General features: G+C 35.6%; 1 pseudogene; it reads right to left on the reverse strand.

Annotated features, from left to right (window-relative positions):
* Positions 1–4,862: 4,862 nt before the first annotated feature.
* Positions 4,863–5,364, reverse strand: LOC115899605 (annotated as a pseudogene).
* Positions 5,365–8,541: the final 3,177 nt, after the last annotated feature.

Here is an 8,541-nt window from a genome sequence, read left to right on the forward strand (position 1 = left end):
TAAAGAATAGTCTCCCTGTTCTAAATAAATGCAAATCTGACAGCCAGAGAAATTGTAATGTGACGTTCCTTTGACTGTAGTTGAGGTAAATTTATATACTTGTACTTAAAATATACAAATTACTTTTCCTAACATAGCCCTTAGGTTGTAATACTAGCAAGTGCTGCACCAGTCTCACATTCCTGTGATATCATTGTACTGAGCATCTACAGGAAATTGTGTAAGATATTGTGCAAATGGAATGCTGCCCTCTTATGGTTGCACAAACCCTTCCAGGGTCAAACATAAAGCCCCAGTCGCTAGTTAGGGTACTTAATAGAAAGATGTAAGAACTAGGAGGACATAAAAAAAATTAACCCACACTGATTTTACAAATTACAAAATGGATTGAATGGAGGAGACTCATACCAATTTCATATAAGCTGACAGGACAGAGCCAAAGATAAAATCAAGTGTATTGTTTCTTTCATTCTAATGCACATTTGAATATGATTTTTAACTTCTGGTTTCATAATTTAAGTATTTCAAGGGATGTCACAAAACATCAATTTTATCTAAATAAGTTATAATAGGGTAGTTACAGTAAGTCAATATGGTGTCACATTTCCTCAACCATTGAAGGACCTCTTCATTTTGTCAAATTAGAAGTCTCAAATATCTAACCCAAATTTGAAAAGGTCTCAAATATCAAACTCAAAATTTTTCAATTTCCAGGACATTTTGGCTTATATTTTCCTAAGATCATTCTTATTCTTGTTTATCATCTGGGAAGTCACAGTTGAGTGCTTATCCAATATATGACAGCCTGTCAAACATTGGATAAAAGCTGTTTTTTTTTTTTCCTTAAAAACCTCTTCCAAGACAGCTATTTGCATTTTTATTTGTTCTCTATCCAGTTTTGAAAATATATATTTAAGTTTACATTACTGCAATTTATTTATTGAACAAAATCACCCTGCATTATATATATATATACACATATATGTATATGATTCTATATATATAGTTTTATATATTCTGATTGCTGAGGCAAAAGATATTATTTGCATATAAAACTTAGATAGACAGTGTTAAATTGCTTCTGAAATAGCTATACCAATTTACCCTCCCACCAACAGTATACAAAAGCCTATTTTGCTGTATGCTTATAAATACCAGATAAACTTCTCATCCATGCCTTTTGACTTTTCTGTCATATTTTCTATCACTTAGGCATTTTTAAAACTATGAATTTGGAAAATCATTTTATCATTCATATTTTACAAATCTAATTTACCAGTTTGTTGCTTATCTTCTAATTTTACTTGTGTTATTTGACAAAGAGATGTTTTAAATTTAAGTAGTGTTCATGCCTTTGTTAAAGTAATTTACAAGATTTGCTCACAAAGTTTATATAAAATACTCAAATTTTCCTTTAGTGGCTTTGTGATTTATTTTATTGCCTTTTTATTTAAATCTTTATTTGAAATGCATTTTATTATTATGGTGTAAAGTAAGATAATTTGATATTTTTTCCAAATGGTTATTTTTTTAAGCATTTATGAAACAGTTCGTTGAAACCCTACCATTTAGAACTGTCACTTTAAATCAAGTACCACACACTTATGTAAACTCAGACCTTTATTTGTTCTCTCTACTTTTTGGACATTTATTTTATTATTTTAACTTTATTACATGCATTGACATCCAATATTCCACAAATTCGTCTTTTAATATGTAGAAAATGACTATTATAGACTTCCAAATTTTTGACATTATTAAAACAGAGTAAGGTAAACAATAATAATAATAATAACTTTCCACCTAGAATTAGCTGCTAACATTGTGGCATATTTGTTTTCAGTTTTTTTTCAAATTACTCTGATATGTTTGTAAACATAAAACTGATATTTTGTAAATATGCTTGTTATAAAGAATTTAATCATTCCACAAATTGCAAATAGGCAACCATCGTCCCAATTTTCAAGAGCTAGAAATTGTCATCATTAACATTAGTTAAATGTCGTTTCAAGTATTGTTCATACCTATATAAATATACAAGAATGGATGGATGAACAGACAAAAATGCATTTATTAGAAGTAAATGTGTCTAGAATTGCTTTCTAGCTTGAATTCTGTGAGGCTGCAGTCAAGCTGACAGCCAGACCATCCCATTAGACATCTCAAAATTTGATCAAGTTGAAGAGTTCAATTTCAAGCTCACTCACATGGGTGTTGGCAGACTTCTGTTCCTCATGGGTTATTGGACTGATGGCTTCAGTTTCTTGTCCTTTATAAGGCTGCTCAGAACTTGGCAGCTGGCTTCCCCAGTGTGAGTAATGTGTGTGTGTGTGTGAGAGAGATAGAGAGAGAGGGCGCGCAAGAGAGCCCAAGACAAAAGTCACTGCCTTCTTACAACTTAATTTCAGAAGTCATATAATTTCTGCCGTATTTTATTAATTAGAAATGAGTCAATAAGGTTAGCCAACCATTAAGGATTACTCAAAGGCACAGATACCAGAAAATAAAGATCACTTGGGGATCTTTTTAGTACCATAAAATATTCTTTTTTTTTTTTTTTTTTTTTTTTGAGACAGAGTCTTGCTCTGTCACCCAGACTGGATTGCAATGGGGCAATCTCAGCTCATTGCAACTTCCACCTCCTGGAGATTCTCATGCCTCAGCTTCCCAAGTAGCTGGAATTACAGGCGAACACCACCATGCCTGGCTAATTTTTGTATTTTTAGTCGAGATGAGGTTTTACCATGTTGGCCAGGGTGGTCTCGAACTCCTGACCTCAGGTGATCTGCCCGCCTCCACTTCCCGAAGGGCTAGGATTACAGGCGTGAACCACCATGCTCAACCCCATTAGACATTCTTTAAGCTGTAGTCTTATTTTTTTTTAAATACCTGTCATCAAGTTAAGGATGTTCCATTATATTTGTAGTTTATTAAGAGTTGCTGTAAGTAGCAATTGATTTTTTTAAAATAAAATTTTGCTTCTACTCAGGTGATTTTATGTATTGTCTTAGCTTTCTTGAAGCATGTTGTTCAAGATAGTACCATTTTCCATACACTTAGAAATGAAATCTTCGTTATTTATGAAAATTTAGAAATACTTATAGACATGTTCAAAAACTTCAGTTGACATATTGATTGTAAAAGTTTCATTTGTAGTTTAATATGTGAAAAAATATTGTCTTCCCATTACGATAATTGTATATTTTCCTGTGGCTCAAGTGTGTGTTTTTTGCCTTTGTTTTTTTTTCGGGGGGGGGGGGGGTTGTTTGTTTTTTACATCTAGGGCAAACTTCGTTGCTTCTTCATATTGACCCTGTGCAATTTTTGTCTAACTTATTACAAGGTACCATATATTTCTTTGCAATGTTAATAATGGAAGTTTTCCTATATGTATTTCCTAGCAGTGTTTGCCCACAGAGTCTTGTCAGTTGGAGTAAAAGTGTAAATCAGGTGGTTATAAGACAACAGGGAGTGGTGGGGCCTGGCTAAGCTCTTCTGTGGGTTCCACCTAAAAGTGACAAATTCAACTAAAACAAGCAAGCAATGAAACCAACACTGCAACAAACAAAACATATTTAAACTCTTTGTTTAAAACAAACAAGAAAATAAACACTATGCTTTTTAAAACTATCTGCAGAATCATGGGCACCAAACTGAGATCTGTGATATCCTTTACATTACTGCAATTTGGATTTTCAGTTATGTTGCTTCCCTATGTCTATTTCTCAATTTTTATTTTCTTAAAAAAATCTATCAATTTATTGAGCTATTTTGCACTTTTAATGCTTTTAGAAATACTATGCCCATTTTTATCTCCCATTGATTATACTTACATTTAATAAAATATATATTTTATCCTAGATTTTTTAAAAAATAAATTGTGTGGTATATTTTCCAACATGGGGTAAAAATGAGATGTTCTATAAAATTATCTTCTGTTTCTTGTAGTAATTCTATTTCTTCAGAGGGCATTTCCATCAAGTCATTGAATTGTTTTCCGTATTTGCAACTAAAGTTACTTTGTATATCCAAAGATTAGTGTTTTGCTTATCCTGATGGAATAGAGAAAACAAATTTTGTTCAGCAATTGAATCTGATATGGCCAGAGATGTTTGAATCCTGTTATTGATGTATTTTAGGTCCAGGGGATGGGATAAGAAAACATTTAAGATTGATTAAGCCCCATTTTCTCAGTTCTCTGATGAGTTGCAAAGGATTTGCATGGAAACAATGACTTCCTGGAGGTCCTCCTAGTGTGATGAAGGGTTTGTGCCAGCTGAAGTTAGCTATTTCTTTCCTGAGACATCTATTCTCCATATGACTCTGCCATGGCATCACCCTTGCTTTTTTTTGACTTTATAAAAGATAGTTTTATTGTTAATTATTTACCTTAATAATTTCAGAAAGAAAAACAGACTAGCTCAGTCCGACATGATTGGCAGTTGGCAAAATCTGGGGAAGCAAGTGTTCTGATTGCTAAGGATTTAATTAGATTCTTTTAATACTTAGCTATCTAATGCTTCACATATAATCCAGAATAAATGTATCATCTCCTTCCCTTTCACCTTAATACTACACCTACCTCCCTTCAATGTGGAAATATTTTCCTTAAATATGGTTTTCAGAAGAACAAGTTCCCTCAAGAATATAGCAATGAGGACAGTGCACAAAAAGAAAAACTCAAAATGAAACTCTACATGAAAGTTTGTCTAAAGAAACAAATCTTTCAAAATATTATGAAATAAATGCAGTTACAAATACACTTATTCATCTGTGAATAGGTTCTGGTATAATAACTGAAAATGGCTGACTGTTTACAAGATACACAAACAGGAACAGTGCACCTACCCCTGTAATGGCCCTCAGAAGCCCAAAATGTTCCATGTGCTGTAGGCCAGAACATACAAGAATCAATCTTCATCTTTTTCCATCTGAAAAGCTGTCCCATAGTTAGGCTGGACTATCGGACTGTCTTGTTCACAAACAGGAAGATCTCCTTTTCAGAAGGAAGCTGAATCCTTTTCCTGATGATTCATATTAACTGAGCTACAGTGGCATCAACTGGACCCAACTTCCTCTGGTTGTCAGTGTTAACAACCTGAGAGCCTGAGACCTTTTCCACAATTACCAGAACCTGGTCGGGATATTTTGCTCAGATCTTTGAGGATTCTATGCATCTATGTTCCAGTGAGTGTTCTTCTTTGAACATCTACTTGATGATGGTGGTGAGTAGGAGGTGGAGCTGGCTCTTGGAGCTGTGGATCTCAGTGCACCAACCACACCATCCTCTGACTTATTTAGCCTGGTAGCCATGCTGTTACAGCTTGGGTTGAACATTGCAGTCCACGATGCTTCTTGTGTCATCACGGTGCTCTTTGCCTGAAATGTTGGTAGAATGGAGATGTGTTCTACAATGGATGTCCTACATCTCTGTTGTTGCTTTGAGCCCTTGCTCTGAACTTATCAGTATTTTGGTGTTTCACAGAGTTAGAGTGAGATCCTTTTGATATTTTCTTCTAATGAGCTTTTCCTTTGTTGACATCACAAATGATCAATTATTTCAATCCACTCGTGTGTCTACCAGAATGCATAAAATCCTTCCCCAATTTCAAAGGCTAATATATGTTTTTACTTCTTTTGTTTATATTTCTTTGATTCTTATATGAGATTTTGAAGGTTAGTGAAGACAGGGAAGAGTTATATTTACAGTGCCAGTGTGATATCACATGACATATTCTTCATGAACCCAGTCTGCTTCCCAGCAACCACATGGGCTTATTTTATGGAGGCTCATAGATACCTCTTAACAAAATCATCCAGAATAATTATTATGTGTTGAATGGTGTCCCTTCAAAAGACTGTTGAAGTCCTAACCCCTGGAAATTGTGAATGGGACCTTATTTGGAAATAGGGCTCTTAAAGCTATGATCATTACAGAATCTATAAAGAATTTAAACAACTTTACATGCAAAAAACAACTCCACTGAAGAGTGGGCAAAGGATATGAACAGCTAATTTTCAAAAGAAGACTTACATGCAGCCAACAAGCATATGAAAAAATGCTCAACAATACTAATCATTAGGTAAATGCAAATCAAAACCATGATGAGATACCATCCGACACCAGTCAGAATGGCTATTATTCAAAACAAAACAAAACACAGATGCTGGCGAGGCTGCAGAGAAAAGGGAATGCTTATACACTGTTGGTGGCAACGTAAATTAGTTCAGCCATGTGGAAAGCAGTTTGATGATTCCTCAAAGACCTTAAAACAGAATTACCGTTCAATCTGGTAATCCCATTACTGGGTATATTTTCAAAGCAATATAAATTGTTCTACCATAAAGACGTGCATAATCTATTAATTGCAACACTATTCACAATAGCAAAGACATGGAATCAACTTAAATGTCCATCAGTGGCAGACTGGACAAAGAAAATGTGACACATATACACCATGGAATACCATATAGTCATTAAAAAAGAATGAGATCATGTCCTTTGCAGCAACATGGATGGAGCTGGAGGCCATATCCTAAGCAAACACAGGAACAGAAAACCAAATACTGTATGTTCTTACTTATAAGTGGGACCTAAATAATGAGAACACGTGGACACTAAGAAGGGAAAAACAGACTCTGAGGCCTACTTGAGGGTAGAGGGTGGGAGAAGGGAGAGGATCAGAGAAAGTAACTATTGCCTACTAGGCTTAGTACCTGAGTGATGAAATAATCTGTATAACAAACCCCCATGACACGAGTTTACCTACATAACAAATCTGCCCATGTACCCCTGGAACCTAAAATAAAAGTTAAATAAATACAGATGTAATCAAATGAAGATGAAGCCATTCTGGATTAGGGTCATACTGGATTATGTAGATCCTAATCCTGTGGCTCGTGTTTTTATACAAGGGAAATTTGGACACGGAGTCACAGAGGGAAAAAGCCACGTGATGATAGAGGTAGAAATTGGACTGATGTGTCTATAAGCCAAGGAACACAAAGAATTGTCAAAAGCCACCAGAGCCTAGGAAAAGGAAAGGAAGGTGTATTTGTTTTCATGCTGCTGATAAAGACATACACAATTTACAAAGAAAAGAGGTTTAATAGAGAACTCACAGTTCCACATGGCTGAAGAAGCCTCATAATCATGGCGGAAGGCAAAGAGGAGCAAGTCACATCTTATGTGGATGGTGGCAGGATAAGAGAGCTTGTGCAGGGCAACTCCCATTTTTTTAAAACCATCGTGAGACCCATTCACTATCAGAAGAACAGCACAGGAAAGACCCACCCTCATAGTTCAATCATTTTCCACCGGATCCCTCCCACAACACATGGAATTATCAGAGCTACAAGATGAGATTTGGGTGAGGACAAAGAGCCAAACCATATCAGAAGGATAGTTCCCTGTAGCTCTCAGAGAAAGCATGGCCCTGCCAACACCTTGATTTTGGACGTCTAGCTCCCAGAATGGTGAGACAATATTCTGTTGTTTGAAGCCACCAAGTTCATGGAACTTGGCTATAGCAGCCTTAGGAAATGAATATGGTAGTCATTTGATAATTTGAAGAATTCAGGTCCTCCTTAAAAAAAAAAATGGTAAGGAATATTTGATTGCCGACCATTCTGCAAAACCTCCTTCTTCATGATTCTGCGACAATCATTAATTTTGTAAGAAGGTCTGATGAATTTCATAATTTTTCCTTCTAGTTCCTATTGTGCAGGGGTATGAGAGAAAAAAGCAGCTTCTGAGCCTGGTGTAAATTTTACCTAGGGCAGTTGTTGAGTAAATGTGTTATTTTTTAAAAAGGTGATTTAAACAGGGATTTATGAGCATGTACTCTCCTTTCCACATATAAGATGTGCATTCACTGGGTCCAAAGGGCAGACTGAACATGTGCTCAAGCCTCATTCTCCCTCTCTTGGTCCCCAGATATAACGTACAGTTCTAGAAAATACCCAAGAGGTCTAGAAATTATTAGGAAATCCTGAAGAAAGAGATAAAGAAAATCAGTGGTCTAGAAATTATTAGGAAATCCTGAAGGAAGAGAAACCTAGAGCCAAAAGCATAGCTCCAAACACATTCCAGGTGGAAGAGGACTCATAGTTACTCCAAGCTGGGAGGTGGTAAATAAGATTGTCAGGTAAGGGCCCTAAAGTGCATATCAGGTGTTTGACTAGAGACCTATAGCAGTTCCAATCTGAAGTTTTCACCCTGTTTCAACAATCAGTTAGGCCAAGCAGTGACCAGTACAGGCAACTGCTCCACTACCATCTTTGGAATCAGAGTGCAGTAAACAAATACGGCACTTATAGAAAGGGTCTGCAAGAGACTCTCCAATCATGATGATCCCATGGTCAAGAATCACCAAAACGTGGGGAAATCTAATTTAATGAGGAATATCAATATTAATACAATGAAAACTCCCAAACAAAACCAAAGCAAATACAAAGATCCCATGAAGTTACTAGAAATGACAAATTAAGACTTTTAACAGAAGTTTGTAACTAGTAAAGATATGGAGCAATATTATATCT

This window comes from Rhinopithecus roxellana, chromosome 9 (genome assembly GCF_007565055.1).
Source record: "Rhinopithecus roxellana isolate Shanxi Qingling chromosome 9, ASM756505v1, whole genome shotgun sequence".
NCBI lineage: Eukaryota > Metazoa > Chordata > Mammalia > Primates > Cercopithecidae > Rhinopithecus > Rhinopithecus roxellana.